This window comes from Sciurus vulgaris, assembly GCF_902686455.1.
Source record: "Sciurus vulgaris genome assembly, chromosome: 15".
Taxonomy (NCBI): Eukaryota; Metazoa; Chordata; class Mammalia; order Rodentia; family Sciuridae; genus Sciurus; species Sciurus vulgaris.
In genome coordinates this window covers 21819466-21840314 of record NC_136476.1, presented here as the reverse complement: position 1 = coordinate 21840314, position 20849 = coordinate 21819466, and the positions used below count along the sequence as shown (strand labels likewise).

Sequence of the window (20849 nt, the reverse complement as noted above, 5' to 3'; positions counted from 1 at the left end):
TTCTCAGCCAGGGTGGCCTTACAGTGGAGGCTTACCTCTTCCTTCTGTCCCTGGAGCATGGTGACTCACACTGGACTCTAGTTCTTACCCAACAGAGCAACTTCACATCTTCTGGAATGCATTAAATTAGGGGGGTTATACAAGTCATTACCCCAAGTCATCAAAAGAGCAATTAGCTCAATAACCATGATATTAAGCCAACTGTTTCCCTGGGGAATATAAACATGGAAACCAATGCTGCAGTGTGCTGGGTGCAGTCATGAGCTGCCGTGAAATGAAGCTGAACTTTGCAAGTGTAAATATTGTGACTCTTACAGTTCAGAAAGGCAAGAGGCTCACTCTCCTTTTGGGAGGAAGATGAATGGGGACCAAGGGACTGCATGGAAGGAGAGGAAAATGAGAAAATATCCAGGTCAGGAGAATACCTTTACAAATGAATATCTACAGCTTTCTTATGTTACTTATTATATCATGGATTACTTAGTATATTTAATGTATTAAAAACATTTCTGGTTAAATTTTCCCTAGACTGCTAACAGTTTTGGCAGCTAAAGTACAGAAAATTGAACTAATCTTGTCATATATTCTGACTATATACAGTTGCATTCCTTTAAAAATGACACTTTTTGAATTAGATTATATTTTATGTACACACATAATTTCAGAAAGGAACTATGGAAATATTTAAAAAAATATTTTGAGTACTTTCGACTTATTGACCTGATCTTTTAATGATGAAAGCCTACATTTTTTTTTTTAAACTAGAAGTTCTTATCTTCAGTTAGTATTGTTAGTAATTAGACTGGGGTTTTCCAACCACATGGGGACTCATAAATGCTGTAACTAAAAGCTTTGGAAAGAAATGTTTGTTTATCCGATCATAAAATTAACAAGTGTACAAAGATTGTTTGAAAAAAATACTTTAAAGATAAAGGTGAACATCACCAGTGTAATCTGTAATCCCACCCTGAGCCTCCTATTAAAACTCCTCTGTTACTGCTTTAATGTTCTTGCTTTCTTTTTCTTTATAGTTTAAATCATACTTTTATTTAAACTCCACTAAAGGTTTCTCATTGTTGAAGTTTAATTGTACTCACTGGATACTTTTATTAATAAATGGTATTGTTGTGAATATTTCAGTATATTAATCTTTGATTCTCTGCCCATTTCTTTAAGATATATTCTTAGAAAGGGTATCAATTTATTTAAGCATCTGACATATTGCCAAAGGTATTTTTGACAGATGATACTAATTTTCACTCATTAGTGTTTGTATGTGCGTCAACACTACATCTTTGATGCCATTAGTATTTTCTTCACCAGTGGTTCTTAACTCTCCTCAACAGAGGAGCAAAAACCAAACAAATAAAACTTTGAGTGGATTTAAACCAATTAAATTGGAATTTCTGGGGTGACTGGGGGGGGGCAAGTCATCTGTAACTTTTATAGCTCCCAAATGTGTCTAGCTGATAGAAAAGGTTCAAAATCACTTGGTTAATTGAGTAAACAAAAATAACAAAAACAAACAAAAATATTACACTCTAAAATACTTTTGGTAGATATGTATGATCAGAAAAATGAGAAATTATACTCCATTTATGTATAATTTATCAAAATAAATAAATATATTCTAAAGTCATGCACCTAATTAGAACAAATAAAAAATTAAAAGAGAAACAATAAAATCCTTCTGGTAGCAAGGCACATTAGAATTTTCATAGTACTTATTAGCTTGAAAAACATGCTGTGAAATAATAATCCTGGCCAAAATATTTTGACTCAACTGAATAGACATCTGAGGGGGATTGGTTCCAGGATGCCCCATGGATCCTGAAATCTTTAGCTCAAGTCCCTCAGATAAAGGGGCACAGTGTTTGCATATAACCTATGCACATCTGAATACTTTAAATCATCTCTAGGTTACTAACAATACCGAATACGGTGTATAATTTTGTATAAATAGTTTTTATACTGTATTGTTTAGGGACTAAAAGTCTGTACATGTTCAGCACAGAGGCAATACTTTTCCTAAATATTTTCCATTGAGGTTGGTTAAATATGCAGATGTAGAACCCCCAGATATGGAGAACTATCTGTACTTGGAAAAAAAAAAAAAAGAGGTTCCTGCACCAAAATAGCATTCCTCATTTAGCCATCTTACCCATTAGTTTTTAGAAAAGCTTTACAGCACTTTTTAGACTTTTTCTTATTTCAACTCTAAGATTTATATCTGAAATTCTTTCCAAAGTAGTAAATTTCAATTATCTTGCCTTTCTCATCGCCGTTCAACTGATTATCAAACATATCCTGTATTTTGGTGTTCAAACACCAAGACATGCCATGTCAAATGCAAGGGTTTCTTCTGTATCTCAGTGTAGCTTTATTTTCTCCATATCTTATTGGTTGTTTGGTAGATACAAATACTAAAAATAGCCTTCTAGTTTATCCTGTCAGTTTTAATGAAGGTTCAGTATAACTCCCACCATGTTCTGGGTCTGCTTTTGACTGAGTTAGTCCAGGGAAACCCTTTTTCTCATTCTGTTGGTGTAAGCTGATGGGTAATGTTCTGTTCCTTCCTGAAGTATTTTTCCTTTGTGTGTGAAATAAGGAAAGGAAATGTTTTCTCCTCTAGTGATTTTACCTAAAAAATCCGATACTGGATATTTATCTCTGTGATCTTAAAGGCTGTTATTTCCTTATTTCTATCTCACTTCAGGCCTTACTTCTTTCTCTTCCCCAGCCAAGAACTTCCTCACACACCTCTCCAAATGCTTTTATACTCTCTTGCAACCAATCTTGGTTGTATGACCCAATTCTGTCCACTTACATTCTGCTGAAGGCTTGGGGAAAGAGGCTCATTTTCACTGGTACTAGTAGAAACCCCTTCCCTAACTCCTAGTCTCCAATTCAGATGTGTTGACTGGACATTGGTGGTCATCTTGCAGCTATAAGGTCAGAGGCCTAAGGGAAAGATCAGGAGAATAACAGAGGCACAGGTTCTGCCCTTTTTGAACAGCTGAACCAACATTGGCCATTGCCCACACATAGACTTCTTGTATGAGGAAAACAACCTTACCTAAGTCAGCATTAGTTGGGTTTTCTGTTACTTCCCACTGAAAGCTTTCTTGGTCCATCCAAATATTAGTTAATATGGTAGCCAGGCATTGATTGTAGCTTGCTGTTTCCTGTTGATTCCACAAAAGGGCTGAATTCTAAAAGGCCATAACTATTTCTAAGTGGGGCGAGACCCTGCCACTATTGTCTTCTCCCTCATGAGACCAGATTTGGCTAAGAAGTAGGAAAAGTCATTGCTTCTTGTCATTCATCTCTGACTGTAATTCTGTTTTATGTTAGTAGATCAACTTCCTTCACCCTAAAGCTACTTAGGCTTAATTCAGATAGAAAAAATGGGTTGCTGTTTATACTAATATCTCATGCTTTCAACTTAAAATTGGGGGCCATCAAACACATATAATGATAATTATTTGCTTCCTAATGCCAATGTCTCTTATAGATTTTTCTTGTTTACAATCCTTACAAGGTGAAGAGTCTGATAGCTAAAACAGGATATCAATACCTCTTCTATAAATACCATTGTATTATTCCAATTTTGACACAATTTCACTCACCCTTAATGATTGAAACAGTTTTGGTAATGAATGTGATTTGAGATTACATATATTTATTCCATGCTGCCAAATGTTATGCCAGTGACTTAATTGGTTTTGTTAGAGTGAGCTGAAAGCTTTGGGAGTATACAAAGCAATTAAAACCTTTTGGCATTTTGCGTCAATCACTGAACACCATAAATTTTTGATTGGCTATGTGATGTACATATTTACTGAACACAAGGAGTTAAGACTTAAGTGCATTTAACTGGGGGATGACCAAGAAAATACAAATCCTTTAAGGTTAAAGAGAAATGTATCAAATGATCAGTCATTGGGACAGTAGCTAAGTGTTGAATCAAGTTGGAATTAAAGGTAAATTCAACCTCTTCAATAAACCTCAGAAAATTTCAGATATTTTAGCTGAGATTTTTAGATAGGTTTTGCATTGCTTTCTATAGGCTCATCGTTTCTCTTATGATGTGTTAGAATTTATAGAACTGGTTAGTGTTTTGTCATTACGTGTTTCTTTAGTCATCTTAAGTATGTGGAAGTATAATGAAAAAAATGTGTAATTACAATTCTGGGATGGAACTAAAAACCTGAAACAAAGACCTGGTTTTTTTTGTAACTAAGAATCCCCAAGTTCATCTTCTTTTTCACATGTGACATGTACTAGACCATGAAAGCAGCTATGAAAAGACCTTTCTTTGGAGCCTAACTCATAGTACTTGCTCACTGGAGCATCCTCCTTACAGCCTTGTCACCATGATTCCAGCTCCAGCTCCGTATGATTGGAACAGAGATTGAGTATGGAAGAAGGGAGCTTTGTGGAGTATTATTTCCTAGCAGAACACCCCAGGAAAAGGTTGCAAAAAGAAAACCCAGGTGGATTCTTTACAGACTAATGAGACTTAATAGTGACATTTTTCAGAGAAAGTTTTTACTAACAGAGGTTTGTTTGTTTGTTTGCTTTTGTTTTGTTCTGTTTTGGGTGATCGAAGCCAGGGCCTTGTGCAACACTAGGCAAACACTCTACCACTGAGCTACAGCCCCAGCCTATGAATAAAGATCTTTACTTTCAATTCACTTATTCACTTTTAGCTTCCTTTGCAGCAGAAAATGGGAGCAAACTTCGTCCTGATTCCTTGATTTTGTATACAGGAGGGATTTTGTGGACTACCCTGCATCCCAGGCTCATTGGTCTGTTCCAGGCATGTTTGTAGGTGAGAACTGGGTCAAGTCTCTATATCATCAGGATGTGGGTGGAAAAGAATATGTTCCTTTGTTGAATTTCTTCACTTCTTCCTTGAGATGTTTTGGTTCCTTTGTATCATTCAGAGAAGCATACAAAAACAAAAAACAAAACAGATTTAATTCTAGAAACCAGTTGTCAAATATTGAATTCCCCCAACCTTAGCCTAGGTAGTAACAATGCTCCACCATAAAAGGCAGTGTTCTTTCTTGCAATGCCCTAATCATTGATGAATCTTCTCCATATTCCTGAGAAATAGACAAGTAAGAGTCATCTTACATTTTTGCAGATGGAGGAACTGGCAACAGAATTAAATTTCTCAGTTTCAGCAGTTCTCATTGAGACCCACCCCCCTCCTATGTTCCCATTCAGGCTCTGGGGTTTTGTTTGTTCAGTTCTTGGTTTGCCAGGAGGAAAGTGGCCAAGCCCCATCACCTGGTAGAGCTGTGAGTTCAATCCCTCTCTTAACATTTTCTCCTTGTTAATTATCAGCACAGACAACCCTGAGTGTGGTAAGACTCAATAAAAACCCTCACAGGCCTCAAGCAATGAGGAAAGAAAGTGAGAAAAATTTCTGCCATAGGAGCTAATTGTGTGCTTTTAATTAATTGCTCCAATTAGTCCCACTCTTTTCAGTTATGCTACTCTATAACAATGGCAGCTGGGATGCTTCTGGAAGTAGAAATTGCTGTAATGGTCAGGTGCTCGTCAATTAAAACCCTTACTATGTGCAATTAGCTTCTCTTCATGATTTCATGGCAGCCCTGGGGAGTGTGACAAGTGGCATGGATAAGGACTCACCACTGCAATGAATGGCATCATTCCATTTCTGTTCCTGTAATTTTAAAAACATACAAATTTTATTATAGAGAAAACTAAATTGGTACAAATAATGATGCTTTATTCTCCATTTGGGATAATTTGGAAACACCTAGTCTTTCCCCTTTGTTTATTAAATTTTGACAAATAATACAAAGAATGGAAGACAGTAATTAGTTAAGAGGGGAAAGTCACTTTCAAACATCTCAGCTAAGCACTTTAGAAGCATCTTTAACATATTATGGTTCTGAATACTTGTTATTGACATATTTCTTCATTGATTACAATCAGGCTTCTTTAGGATCACAAACAAGAAACACGAGGTTAGACTAGATTTGGTTACAAACCTGGGAGTTATAAAACTTTTTTTTCTCCCTCCCCAAATTTTGACTTTTTCCTTCTGTAGCCTAAGCTTTTAAAATACCAAAAAAGTTTGCTTTCAAATAAAGTGAGGGGAGGACAGTATGCTTATTGAATAATTTGATAACATTCTAGAATTTCTACTACAATCTATTCTTCAAGCTTGTGTGAATTTTCACAAGCATGCAGAAAAGTGCATGAGGCATATGGATACCTAGCTTGATGAGCATTCACAAAGCCAGTGGCAAATCAAGAAGTAAAGCACCCACAGCATTCCTAAAGTCTTCTTACATAGAAGTCGCTCCTTCCTCCCTGTAAAAGGTGACTGCGCTGTGCCACCTTTCCTTGTTGTTTTAATCAGATGGCTGTTGGTCTCCATGATTCTTTGAAGGCAATTTTCCTTTTACTCTGGTTACATTTAAATATTTTCCCTTTGTGTCTAGTTTTCAAAAGTTTTTCAATGACCTTCCTAAGTAAATATTTCTTTATCCTCCTTAGTGTTCATAGAACATCTTGAACTTAGACTTTGTTGTTTTTTGTTATTTTGGTAAATTCTCAGCTATTGTTACTTTGAATGTTGCCTTGGTCTCACTCTTTCTCTCCTTCCCCTGTGATTCTAGAAGAATCTTAGAGCTTCTCGCTATTTTCTCTTACATTCCAACATTTTCTCTCTTTATACTTCAGTCTGAGATTTATGTTTCCCCTGATCTTGCTCACTTAGTTCTTTTTTTAAAATTTTTAAAATTTGTTCTAATGAGTTGCACATGACAGTAGAATGCATGCATATATTTTGATAGATCATACATAAATGGAGTGTAATTTCTCATTTTTCTAACTATACATATTGTGGGATCACATTGGTCATGCAGTCATATATCTACATGAGGTAATAATATCTGCTTCACTCTACTATCCTTTCTATCCCCATACCCCTTCCCCTCCTTTCATTCCCTTCTACCTAATATAGAGTAACTCTATTTTTCCCTATCCTCCACCCCCACTGCCACTGTGAATTAGCATGGGCATATCAGAGAAAACATTTGGCCTTTGTTTTCTTGGGTTTGGCTTATTTAGCTTAGCATGAGATTTTCTTACTCAGTCCATTTACAAGCAAATACCATAATTTCATTCTTCTTTAAAGCTGAATAATATTCTATCATGATATATATATATATGTATGAGATATATATATATATATATATATATATATCACATTTTCTTTATCCATTCATCTGTTGAAGGGCACTTAGGTTGGTCCCATAGTTTAGCTATTGTGAGTTGAGCTGCTATAAACATTGATGTGGCATCACTGTAGTATACTGATTGATTCCACTTGGGAATCAATCTATCAGAAGAGGTGAAAGACCTCTACAATGAAATTCACTTGGGAATCAATCTATCAAAAGAGGTAAAAGACCTCTACAATGAAATTCAGTAGTGATGCTGCATCACTGTAGTATACTGATTTTAAGTCTTTTGGGTACAGAGCAATGAGAGAGAAGAAAGAAATTATAGGTATACAAATAGGTAAAGAAGAACTCAAACTATCACTATTTGCAAATGACATGATTCTAAATTTAGAAGACAAAAAAAATTCCACTAAAAACTTCTAGAACTAATAAACGAATTCAACAAATTAGCAGGATATACAATCAATACCCATAAATCAAACACATTCCTATACATCAGTAATGAATCCATTGAAAGAGAAATAAAGAAAACTACCCTATTTAAAGTAGCCTCAAAAAAAAAAAAAAAAAAAAAAAACCACTTGGGAATCAATCTATCAGAAGAGGTGAAAGACCTCTACAATGAAATTCACTTGGGAATCAATCTATCAAAAGAGGTAAAAGACCTCTACAATGAAATTCAGTAGTTCTTGTCCACTAAGTCTCTCTTTGTCTGTGTATCGCTTGATCCACTAAAATTTTAATTTTGACCATTGTAATTTTCAATTATAGGATTATTTAGTTTTTTTCCAATCTAATATGTCCTTATAAAATAATTTCTACTTCGAGCTAAATTCACAATTTGACCTTTCATTTCCTTGAAAGGTTAAATAAAATTTAGTTTTTATGTTTCATGCCATACCAATAACACATAAGAGCCAACTAAGATTCTCTTTGAATTGGTTCACAGTTTTTTTTCTTATAAAAATTATGGCATATACTGAAAGGAAAAGTGTATGACCTCACAGACCCCATCCCTCAGTTTCAACAATTATCAACGTTTAGCAACCATATTTAAAATTCATGCTTCATAAGTCCAGTGTCTGCATTCACTTTTAACAGATAAGTTCTATTTTCTGTTGGCTGGGCTGTCTCCTGTTCTTGTCGTCTTGCCATTATTTTATGATGTTTCAGAAGTCATAGTGAAAGAATCATTTGTAGAAATAATTTGATGGCCAGGGTAATTTCTTCCTGCGGGAAGGATTTATGTTTTCTTCTAATTGCCTGGCAGCTCTTGCATCAGGAATCACCATAATCCAATTTCAGGGATGAAGATGATTCAAAGCTGAGCTGAAATGTCTTCAAGAGCCAGTCTCCTTCAGGTTCACACCTGTCAGGGTGACCCCAAGCCCAAGGATAAATCACCTGTGACTTTATCCTCAGGAGACTGCCAAAGGCACCACTTAACTCCTCCGGCTGCCTCTTCCTGCATTGGTAAATAATCCCCAGAGGAAACCCCAAACACTGGATCTTTGTTGTTGTGAAAGAAGTTGCAAGTGATGGGGCTCCTTCTCCAGGGTGATGTGGCAGTATGGTAACCTGGCAGCTGCCACCCTGGCTCAGGCCTCTCCAGCAGCCTCTCTTCAGGTGTCCCCATAGTTTGTGGGGACTGCAAGGAATCCCTGCTTTCCATTTCCCCACTGAGCGAAGTCTTCCTGGGTCAGGGTTGATCCTGGAGATGGCATGTAGATGCTGCAGGCTTAGTTCCCTTCTTTATAAGGCTGCCACATCTCTGTACAGAGTACATTTCTCTGTGATCTTCAAAGTCTCAGCCACATCTCCACGGTACTCCCTTGCTCAGCATCAAACACTCCCGTGAAATTGCTTTCTCCTTTTTTTTTTTTTTTTTTGTAGTTACTTTATCTACCTATAGGGTTTTGGTATAGTATAAGGTGTACAATATACAATCCTATCTTTGGGGAGAGAATTATCTTGACAAGCAATAAAAGACATCTCTGGATGAAAAAAACTAGATTACATATGTTAAGTGTCAAACTTAATGATTTGAATGAGAAAGTCAGAATAACTCAGGAAAGAGGAAAAACCCCTGAAATCCTCATGACCTTTTGCTGGAATTGAGGTAAGTTGGGCTCTAAGGGATGTGTGGTTAAAGAGAGTAGAAAGTACTCCACGTGGAAGATCAGAGCAGAGTTGAATTAAGACATTTTTGGAAAACAAAAGCTTCGTTGAGAATCTTCATGTAAAAATAGCCCGAAATGATTTTCAATTCAAACTGGTGCCATGTATGAGTAACATGGTGATTCTTGTGTATGCCCTGGAAAATTTTTAAACTTTGAAAAACCTTTCAAACTATTTTGATGTGGTGGCATTTTCAATCTCACTTAACACATTTAGTCTTGCTGGTCCACAGTCTTGAGCTTCACTAGAAATTATCCTGTCATTCATTACAAACAAACTCTGTCTTTTCAAGGGCTGTCCACAGACAACAGATTGAAAGCTGTGCAGTGAAGATAGTCAGAGCTTGTGAGCAAATACCTATTTTTTCCAGTGAATAGGCTACACCATGGGGTGAATGATGAGAAGCCTTTTCTCAGCCAGGATGTCACTGTGCTTTTGAGTAGACTGAGATAACTGAAATATGTTCGGAAATGTGAAACCAATGACTTGGGTGTGGATTATTATATTCTAATCTTATTTTTGTCCTGCCGTCAGGCTGGGCTGTAGCCTGGTGCTGTAGGATCAAGACCCCTCTCTGTTTGCTGTAGCTTGTCTTCACATGGTTGGTGGGTGGTGGGAAGAGCATTGAATGTGGAGAAATCTGTGTTAGGGACCCCTCTTTGATCCTTTTTACTTGTTTGCAGTTGGGTGAAGAACTGAATTTTTTGAGTCTTCCCTTCCTCATCTATAAGTTAGAAAGAATAATGCAATCTCTTTTGGAAAGTTGTAGGAATAATTTAGGTGAGAATGCTCAATAAGCTTTGTTGCAAATGTAGCTATTTCTTTTTCTTTTCATTTTTGGAACCCAGGGTCCTATGTACTCAGGAGGTGCTCTACCACTGAGCTATACCCCCAGCTTTGGTGTCTATTTCTTGTACAGACATTTGCTACCTGTCCTTCTGTGACTAAACTGCTGTGCTTAGGTTACAAAGTTGTCTAGGGGAAGAGATAGATAGTATCATAACTATACCTCTACACAGGAACCTCGTGAGATTATAAGACAGGTACAATGAGAGTCATATCGTTTTCTTTCTTGCTTTTTTAAGTTTTCATTTTTCGAGGGCCACTCCTAATGTTCTGGCACCTGGCCCATAGAATATTTGTATTCATTATCTTATTACCCACTTGACGCACTTGGCTCTGCTCCAGGGGTGGAAGTTGAAATCAGTAAATGGTTCCTTTATTTGCTTTATCACTCAGTTTCATTTCCTTTCCTCTCTTACATCCCGGAACTCTCATCATCTATACATGGCATAACATGTACATGAAATAACAAGTCATTGCTTGAAGAGTACCTTTTATTCCCCTCCTTGGGTTCTTATTTGCAATTGATAATCTTAAAATCTCATCTCCTAAGCAGGCCCCTCATCAGGTATTCCTTGACTCCATTCTCTTAGGCATCCTTACCTCTCACTGTTAAGCCATCTGCTAAAAATCATAGAAAAACTGCTCAGGGACCCCCTGCAAGCTTCTAGCTTCCTCTACCTACAGCAAGTGCTAAAAATGGTCAGAAGTCACATTATTTATTATGAGTATAATAGTCTTTTGCAGTTTATGCTTATCTTGTCACCCAGCCACAGTAATAATACGTTTGACATGTACTGCATACTAATTACTTTTATTATTTGAGAAATTTTGTTAGCATCAGTCCTCCCAAATATTCTCAAACTCAGGAAGGGTTAACATCTAAAAATGCCATCTTAACTGTATCCCTGAAGACAAAATAAATGTTATAATATACATTTGTTTGCCCCCCAATCTTTCAACCATTCACACCATATTATAATTTCTCTGAGGAAACTCTCATCTCCTTTAAGAAGGCTTTAAGATTTTTCTCTTAACTCAAAAGTGTGGGACAATTGAACACTTTCTCCCTTTCCTTAAATTCAAACAGAACAAAACAACAATTACCGCCCACATTGTTAATTTTGTTAAACAATTTCAGCTATTAGCAGTATTAGTAAATACTGAGCTTTCAAAAGCCAAAATTTTATTTGGAGTATTTTTTTTTTTCTTCTTCTTCGTTCTATTGATTGAACCCAGGGCTTTGCCTATGTTAGGTGATTACTCTACCATGGAACCATGCTCAAAATTTTATTTTGAGCAGTATGCTAGTCTTGAACTTGCAATTCTGTCTCAGTCTTGAGGTTACAAGCATTTGCCACCCTTCCCAGCCTAATTTGGAGTTTAAATATAGGTAATGAAGACTCTGAAAAGTCAAAATAAATTAAAGAGCACCCGAGAATTGCTTCCAAATATGTATCTTAAGCAAAATGGGGTGGAGCAGGTCACAGGAGATTAGAAGCAAGGCATTGAAAATGATACATGATCATCCTGTGTCGAGTCAGCTAAGGCTACCATAACAACATACCACACCCCAGGCTTACACAACAGACATTTATTTCTTGTAGTACCAGGAGCTGGGAGTCCAAGATCAAGGTGATGACTATCAGGTTCGTGGTGAGGTCTTTCTCTCTGACTTGCAGATGGCAACCTTCTTACACAGTCTTTCATCTGTGTGTGTGCACATGGAGAGAGAACAAGAGCTAACTCTTGTATGCCTTTTCTTATAAGGGCACTAATCCTATCATAGGGACCCCACCCTCTTGATCTCATCAAATCTTAATTACCTCCCAAAGACCCCCCATCTCCAGATACCATCATATTGGGTTATAGGTTCAATTTATGAATTTGAGGGGGACACAATTCAATGCATAGCACTCTGTTAGAGTGAACTATACCAGAAACAGTTGAAAGAAAAAGTAATTGCTTGATAGGAAGGGATCAAAGAAAAATTATTATTTTATTTTTAAGAGTGGCCATTTAGTGTAGGGACACGTCCCTCTATGGAGGACAGTGGTTCCTGAGGGCATCTTGATTACTAATGGTCATGGTCATGAGTCTGCATTGTTAAGAATTATCTTCAGTGTCCTCTGTATAAGAGGGCAGGAAAGAATATAACTTATTTTCAAATTATTTTTGTCTGTGTATGTAAAGCTTCAGGTTGCAGTCAATCATTTGAAATATCTGTGTATGTGGAAAGGTTTCTGAAACCTTATAAATCTCATGTATTAACAGACACTTAATAAGTAATTTCTAAGGTCAGTCAATAGGATATTATTTTTAAAGAACTTTTTTTCAACTTAATTATACAAGTTACCAAAATTTAATGTTGATATTTTAGTCATTGAAAACAATCTATAAGTCTCTTTGCTACCTAGCATCAAGGGTGAAAAATTATTACAGTGCCTTCTTATTTAACAATTCTAAGCATGACAAGTCATATTGCCCTTTAATTTAAAGGCAATGGATTGGACTTCCATAGAAGAAAGGACCTATGTTTGCCCACGATTCTTTCACCTGGGCCAAGGAGCAATGATTTCCCAATTTGTCTAATCTTTTATTCTTAGTGCTTAGTCCCCTGTTAATAGCCATTTGCTTGTGATTCTAACAGCTGGATTTCCCTTATTACCACCCGCCATCCTTGCCAAGTAACAAGCATCCATCTCTACAATAAGGCATGTCTTGCCAAAGATGTAGGATGCTCGAAGACAGTTGGCTACAACTCCCTTTTATCAGTCTCTACAATAGAGATGGCCCTGCCAATGGGATCATAATAATTTAAATCACTTGGCAAAGGACTCCCATATTCCTGATGGTATTTGGAAAGGAACAGTTAGCTTCTGCCTCTATAATTCTCTTTTTATATGTGCTTTCATGTCTGGGAGACTCCCATCTAGCTGACGTACCCCTTACTTAGCTATATTAAAACCCTTGAGGTCTGGTCTCATCTTATTGGCAGTGGTACCAGACTGTCTTGTTAAGATGAAGATCTTGGTTATGAGTCATTATGTTCTGATTTTAGAATTGATGCCTATGTGTAATCTTATTCCTTTAAATCTGTGTACCTGAGTGGGACATCTCTTTCTAGTACCTCCAACTCCACACATACTAAATGATACTATTTGTCTTATATTCCCATCTAGTCTAGTAGCAAATCTTCATGAATCCACCTAAAAAATATGTCCTAATTCCACCTACTTCACTGTCCTGTTACTCAGATCCAGGCCTCCAGTGTTATTCACCTCAACACTGCTGTGGTCTCTTAACCTGTCTCCCTACTTCCAATCTTGTCTATTGGTCTTTTTCAACAGAGTGCCAGAATTATCCCTTAAAACTCAGGTACACTCATATTACTCAACTGCTTGCATTATCCAACTGCTTCCCAAGAGAGAATGAAATCCAAGTGTGTAAAGTCTAAAATAATAGCATCCTGTCCTTGCTTACTTATTTGCTCATTGATTTATTGTCCACCTTCTCCCTCCCTCACTCACATATAAGCCTAGCAGGGGTGTTCACAGTTGTATTTCAGATCCTAGAACACCTAACATGCCCTCAGTAAATAGTGTGAATTGACCAATGATTCCTTTTCTTATTTAATCCTCATAATGCTTCTTTTAGGACTTAGGTGGTGATATTTTGATTTGATAAACAGAAAAAGTAGACACAGAAACTTGATTAGACATGTAGCTCCTATGGAGCTAAGTTCTGAACTTCGGTGATTAGTTCTTGAGTTTAGTGCCCATCATATCACACTTTGAAAACCCTCTATTGATGTGGAACTGTATGCACTGTGAGTCCTGGTGGTTGGTATTCTGGGACTTGGTCATTGATGTTCATTGACATAATAGAATCACTAGATTATGGTTTATTTTACAGTTTGTAATGGAATTCTTCAAGAGGTAAGTTGTAGTCCATCTACGTACCTATCAATCAAGACCCATAAGTGTCAATAAGGGGAATATGGAGCATAGTTTTCTCTTTTCTTCACATACTGTTCTGAATGAACAGGCAGAAAACTTACTGATTAGTCACTGTGCTATGGCAGCTATTATTTATTTCCCCATCCCCACCAGATAGATAACCACATCCTTTTAGGAATTATAGTCTTCCTTACCCGTGGCATCTGCAGGAGATTGGTTCCAGGACTCCATGAAGTTACCAAAATTTGCTCAAATTCCTTATAATGAATGGTGTACTATTTACATATAACCTATACACAGTTTCCTATATATTTAAAATAACCTCTAGATTACTTGAAGTACATAACACAATGTAAATGCTATATAAATGGTTGTCGTACTCTATTTAGGGAATAATGACAAGACAAAGATCTTTATGTGTTCAGTACAGATGCAACTTCTTCCCAATTTCCAAATATTTTGATCCATGATTGGCTGAATTATAGATGTGAAACCCTGGATAATACAGACCAACTATTTATAAAGTCTGGGACCAGAGCCAGAAAATAGGAAGCTAACTAGATCAGAATTATTCATTCAAAGAGCACAGTGGACTAACCAGTCACAGGTCAGATTTTCAAGATCTTCAGCAACAGAGTTTCCTTATCAATAGATTACTGGCCCATTTCAGGAAAGTCTAACTAGTGTTAGACAAGAAGGACACCAAAAACTAACCAAGTGTCCACATTTGCCTCTTGCTACTGACTCTTTGTCCAAGGCAAAAGCAAATTTAGAGACCAGGTGGACCTTGACCTGTGCATGGCTCTTGAATACACTGTGTTAGCAATGGGGACTCAAGAGAGCCTACAGTGGCTGCTGGAGTTTGATACAGTGCAGTTCATCTTTTTATTTTTTTAATTCTTTTGTGGTGCAGGGGGTCAAACTGAGGGCCTCAGACATGCTAGGCAGGTGCTGTACTTCTGAGCTCTCCCTCTCCCTGGAGTTCATCTCTGAATGGATGGTTCTAATGGTCTTATGGTGGCATTGAGTTTTGGATTATGTGTATATAATATTCTACAGTCTTCTATCTCCTGTTTAACTTAAATGACTGCAAACACAAGTCTGTTGAAACTCCAGGAAGTTAGTATTTTACATAAATGTGTTTTGAAAATTAAGGGTACAATGAGCCCACATCAGTCAGCATATGATAATCTTGTGCAGGGAGTAAATATGATTCTGAAACATGAACATAGGAACCTGGGACCCACTGCTTTCTTCTGTGAACATCACTTTAACCATATATTTTTAGAATATCCATCATATGCCACCCAGTGTAGAATATGCTGGCAATGCGCAGATACCAGATCCAGTTAGTTCCCAGGGAGTGCATGATCTATTGCCTTCTCTGTGGTACTTGTAGATTCTTGTATTCCCACTTCTTTTAGCTTTTAAGAATTCTAAAAGGAGGAATAAAATTATTAGATAAGTGAAAGTAAAACTGATTAATTAGTCTGGAGGTGGTTTATCTATCAATTAGAGGAATGATACAGAGAACAAATCTCATTGCATTCCCCTTCACTCTTAAATAAGGGGTCTAATTATGCAACCAGAGAGAGTATATGAAGATAGAATAGATGTAAAGGTCTTCCTCCCTTCGTGACTGTGAAAATATTTACATATATATCCAGCTTACCTAGCATTGTGTGAGGCTCTGGATTCAATTTCACCAGTACAAAGAAAATAAAGCAAAAACAGATGTTATCTTATGTGTATCTTCTTGGGGGTGTGTATTTCTGTGTCTCCCAAAAGTTTTATGGTGAAATCCTAAACCCTGTTACCTCAGAACATGACTGTAGTTGGACATAGGACCCGTAAAGGGCCAATTAAAATTAAATTAGGTCATTAGGGTAGGACCTAATCCAAACAACTGGTATCCTTCTAATAGATTAGGATATAGGAACAGAGAAAAAAACAAGACAAAGAGAGATCTCAGAAAAAACCAATCAACCCTAACATTACCTTCATCTCAGACTTGTAGCCTCCTGGACTGTAAGAAAATAAATTCTATTGCTTAAACGACCCAGTCTGTGCTCCTTTGTAATACAAATTCACATACACAAATAGAAGGATTCTACTCCTAAAGAGTATCAAGACTAGTTTAGGAAAAAAAATATTCTTGGGTGCTGGATCATGCCGGGATTGCTTAGCTCAATAATAGAACGAAAAATAATCCTGACTGAATTCTTTAGCTATGCAAAAGTGAAGTACTTTATGTTCCTACTAGCTCATTCACTATGTATTTGTGTGTGTGTGTGTGTGTGTGTGTGGTGTATTTTTAAAGTTGTCAGTGAACCTTTTATTTATTTATATGTGGTGTTGAGAATTGAACACAGTGCCTCACACACACCACTGAGTACAACCCCATCCCCCTCACTATGTATTTTTTAAGTTCCTGCTATGTACCAGGTAGGGAACAAGGCACAGGAAATACATGAATGATATGCACAAGAATCTGTCCTTGGGTTGGGGAGATAGCTCAGTTGGTAGAGTGCTCACTTTGCAAGCACAGGGCCCTGGGTTCAATCCCTAGCACCACGAAACAACAACCAGGAAAAAAAAAAAAAAAAAGAATTTGTCCTCAAGGATCTGGTTATGAATGACCACTGCTGCAGTGTGAGGTCTTCTGACCAAGTGTTTTTTTCCAGGTGTGTATTCCTGCAGTTACTGGACTACACTTGAGATGTTCCTTACTTATTTCTTCTATTTTAGAGTCATTTTAATTGGCCTTTTCCAATTCTTTCCTTTGTTTGCATATCAATACAGGGTTTGTAGTAGTTCAGTTAGGCTCTCAGAGAAGAAGTCGCAGTAAATCAGATTTGTGTCACCTATGACATGCAGTTTTATCATCTGTCTGACTCAATTCTAGAAGAGAGAACCACCTCCTCTGAACTTTTCCCCTGTATTTCAGGCCATAAATAGGTGCTGGGGCCCTGCCAAGTTGGGTCACTGTGCTTCACAAGGGACTGTCAGTTCCTTACAAACATTACACAGCTGCAAAATTACTATGCCACCCATGGTGACTCATAACATCTGCCCCTCTTAAAAAGGGAGTATTAGCAATGTCACCTCCTGGCTATCACTATAATGCAATTATGAGCTCCTCCTCTCAGCTGACTGCTCAGAAGAGTTCTCAGAGAAACTCAGTGGGAAACTGGGAAACCTGACACTTTGGTTTACCCAAGGCAAGGATAAGGAAACAGAGTAGAACTTCTGGATATTTTTAATCTAAGATAGTGATAAAATATAAATGATACTTGATATCTGTGTTAAGTCATCTGCAGAGAAACAGAAGCAGTATATGTATACATAAAATATATGTTATATATATTATGTATATATAAATGACAGAGAGAGAGAGAGAGAGAGAGAGAATGTATGGTAGAGAGAGAATTAAAGAGAAAGAACTAATTTGAGAAATTTGGCCACAGGATTATGGGATCTTGCTAGTTCAAAATCTGCAGGGTAGACCACTGATTAGAAATTGGTGCAGTGTTTTTATGTTGCAGTCTTGAAACAGAAATCCTTCTACTATGTGAAACCTCAGGCTTTGATCTTAAGACTCTCAAATGATGATACAATGTCCACCCACATTATGGATAGTAGTCTGCTTTACTTAAAAGTATTGATTGTAAATATTAATCATATTGACAAAGCACCACCTCAGCAGCATCCAGGCTAGTGTTTAATCAAAAATGGGGCACCATAGCCTGACTAAGTTGACGTTTTAACCATGACACTATTTGCAACAGAAAGAAGTAATCTAAATTCTTTGCCATGTTATTGGGGAATACGAATTCAGATGAAGGAAATTCACAAAAGCTCTCTAAGCCTCAGATTCATCTGTCTTTGAATGCCTTCAGTCCTGTGGCTTGGGGTCACTGCTCACAAGGCCAGCAAGTCCATCTTTGGGTAATTCTGATAAGTCCTGTTCGGATTCTTTATTAAATCTCAGTCCTTCTCCCTATAACTTTCATGCTGAAGTGCAGCAAGAACAATTCATCTTAAATAATGTCTCAAAGTATATTCTAAAGATACTCATTTTGTGCCATTGTTAGTGTGGCGTAGGGGATAGAGAAGGGTCTATGGTCAAATAAGTTTCAGAAACATTTCTTACAAGCACTTCCTTTGGAAAATTTCCTGTGATTAAAGAAAAGGCTTTAAAATTCTGTAGTAACAAAACCAGCTAATCTTTAACTTAGTATTTCCCAGAGAACTGACTTTGGAAAATCCCCCTTTTTTTTTTCTTTTCCTTATGCTACAGAATAGAAATCAAAACTTTCTATAACACTCTGACAGCATCTATGCCCAGTCTTTAATTTAGATGCCCTGTCTCTCTGTTGAATTTGCACAATGGTACTTGTATCAGTTCGTGATGTTGTGGAACATTTTAGACTTTAATAGTTTAAAATAAGAGCCATTTGTTATTTCTCCCAGGTTTAGAGTTCACTGGGTGATTTTGCAGGTATGTGTTGGTCTTGATTGATCTTAGCTGGGCTTACTCATGCATCTGCAGTCAGCTGGTGAGTAGGCTGGGGGCTGCTTGGTCAAGCCTGGCCTTAGCTGGGATGACTCAGCTCTGTTCCATGTGCCTCTCATATTATCCTTCCAGCAGGCTAGTCTAGGATCTTCTGGGGTTGGAGACAGGAAATAGAATTATGCAGGTAAGCTCTTTCTCAAGTTTCTGCTTGTGTCAAATTCTCTTGGCTACAGCAAGCCACTTGGGTATCTCAGATTCAGAGTGAGAGGGCACTACAAAGTTATAGGGCAAAGAAAGAGGATATGAGGTGATCATTAATTGAGGTCATTGGTGCCAATTTATTTAACATGGTTTCCACATGCAAGTATGGAAAATGTTTCCAAAATGGTTGCATCATAATTAACAAGCAAAGTGTAGTAAAAATGCAGGTTCTCAGATCCCCAACCCTAGCGATGGTCAGGGCAGCATTGTAACCCACTATTTTAAGCTCCTTAGGTGATACTGATGATGAGCTAGGTTTGGAAACCACTGGCTTGGATGCCTCTTCTGGTAATCAATATTAATTAAGCTCTTTCAATCACAAATGCTACAAGGGATATAGAAGTAGTCTAAGATGAAAATGCTGTTCCTTCTTCCCAGTGAGCTTCCAATCTCAGATAAATAAGACTGATGTGTGATAAGTTGTATAGTTACAGGTCAGTTTTTATTCCCACTGCAACCATGATTCTTACCTGGCCTGAAATCTGTCCTGACTATGGGATCCCTGCTATTAGATTGTTTTCTCAAACCGTGACTGACGCATTTTGTTCCGTGTGCCATGCCCTCCTAAGGGAGGCAGCTGTGAAAGAGGGACTAGGCTCAGGTAGTGCTAATTTAGCCAGAATTTTAGTTGGGAATAGATGATTCCTACCCCAAATGACCAATCAGTCCAGTGGGTCAGTGAAATTCCTATTGTAAAGGGTTGACTATGAAAACAGATAAGCATTATTTGCAGATTGAATATAAAATAATAATGCATATATAAAATGTATATATAAACTTTGTCTCAGAAAGATACTGATGTATTATGATGATTATTAACATACAGGTATTACTGAATTTATTGTTTCTAATTATCTGTGTGTTTATATATGTATAACATATCTCACAGTCAACTGGCAATGAATGCACTATTAACTAATTGCATGTGGAAGTACATATAATTTTTTAGCTCAAAACTTGGAACCCTAGTAGTCAGCTGGGGTTGCCATGACAAAATACCACTGACTGGGCAGTTTTAATATCAGACACTTATTTTCTCCCAATTCTGGAAGCTGGAAGGCCAAAATCAAGGTGCCAGGAGGGTTGGCTTGTGACGAGGCCTCTCTTTGGGGCTTGCAGATGGCTGCCTTCTCTCTGTGTCTTCACATGGCCTTTTCTCTCAGTGTGCACAGGGAGAGGAGTGGCGGAGTGGGGGTCGGAAATAGGCAGCACTTGTAAGAGTGAGTCGGCCAGGATATCTTGTCCTTTTGTTACAAGGACAGGCATATTTTTTTGGATTCAGTTCCTCATTTAATGATCTTACTTAACCTTAATTATCTCCTTAAAAGCCCTACCTCTAAATACAATAATGGGACTTAGGGATTCAAATAGCGAATTAGGGATGGGGGGGTACTCAATTTAGTCTTCAACAAGAACCATCGCATTGGACTGTTGATGAATATAATAAAATGCCCCTGCTCCTCTCTGCTGCCTTGCAGTGTCCCAGACACAGTCTAGCCCCAGAGCTTCTCTAGCTCACTCCTGAGGCATGGTGACCCTCAAACATTTTGGACTATAGCCATCCAAAGTGGCTCAAAAGATCCCTTGACATCCCTACCTCATGTGTTCCAACAAGATTAAATAAAGCATCAGGCCTGAAATATGGATCATAAAAAACATGTTGATTATACACTGACCTTTAAAACAACAGGCCTATATAAATTTTTTACATCCTAGAACATTGTGACATAAATTTAAGTAATCAAATAATTGAATGCTCATTTTGATTATAGGTTGCAATGAAAAGAAGAAAGCAAACAAAATTTTCTCACATCATCAATGAATGTACTGCTGTACAGGCCTATATTTTCTATCTCCTTT

The 20849-nt window shown here is 37.4% G+C and overlaps 1 long non-coding RNA gene across 8 annotated transcripts in view; it reads left to right on the top strand.

The window, feature by feature from the left end:
- The window catches only part of LOC306645378, an 83927-nt gene that overhangs the window by 24913 nt on the left and 38165 nt on the right, over positions 1–20849 (top strand). For 2 of the 8 annotated variants that reach the window (XR_013759620.1, XR_013759624.1), the window contains exon 3: positions 318–412. The exons of 5 other annotated variants lie outside the window; for them this stretch is intronic. This is a non-coding gene — a long non-coding RNA (uncharacterized lncRNA). Of the gene's footprint in view, positions 1–317; positions 413–1400; positions 4835–20849 lie in introns of those variants that run through there. One more of the 8 variants, XR_013759626.1, reaches the window with a different exon arrangement.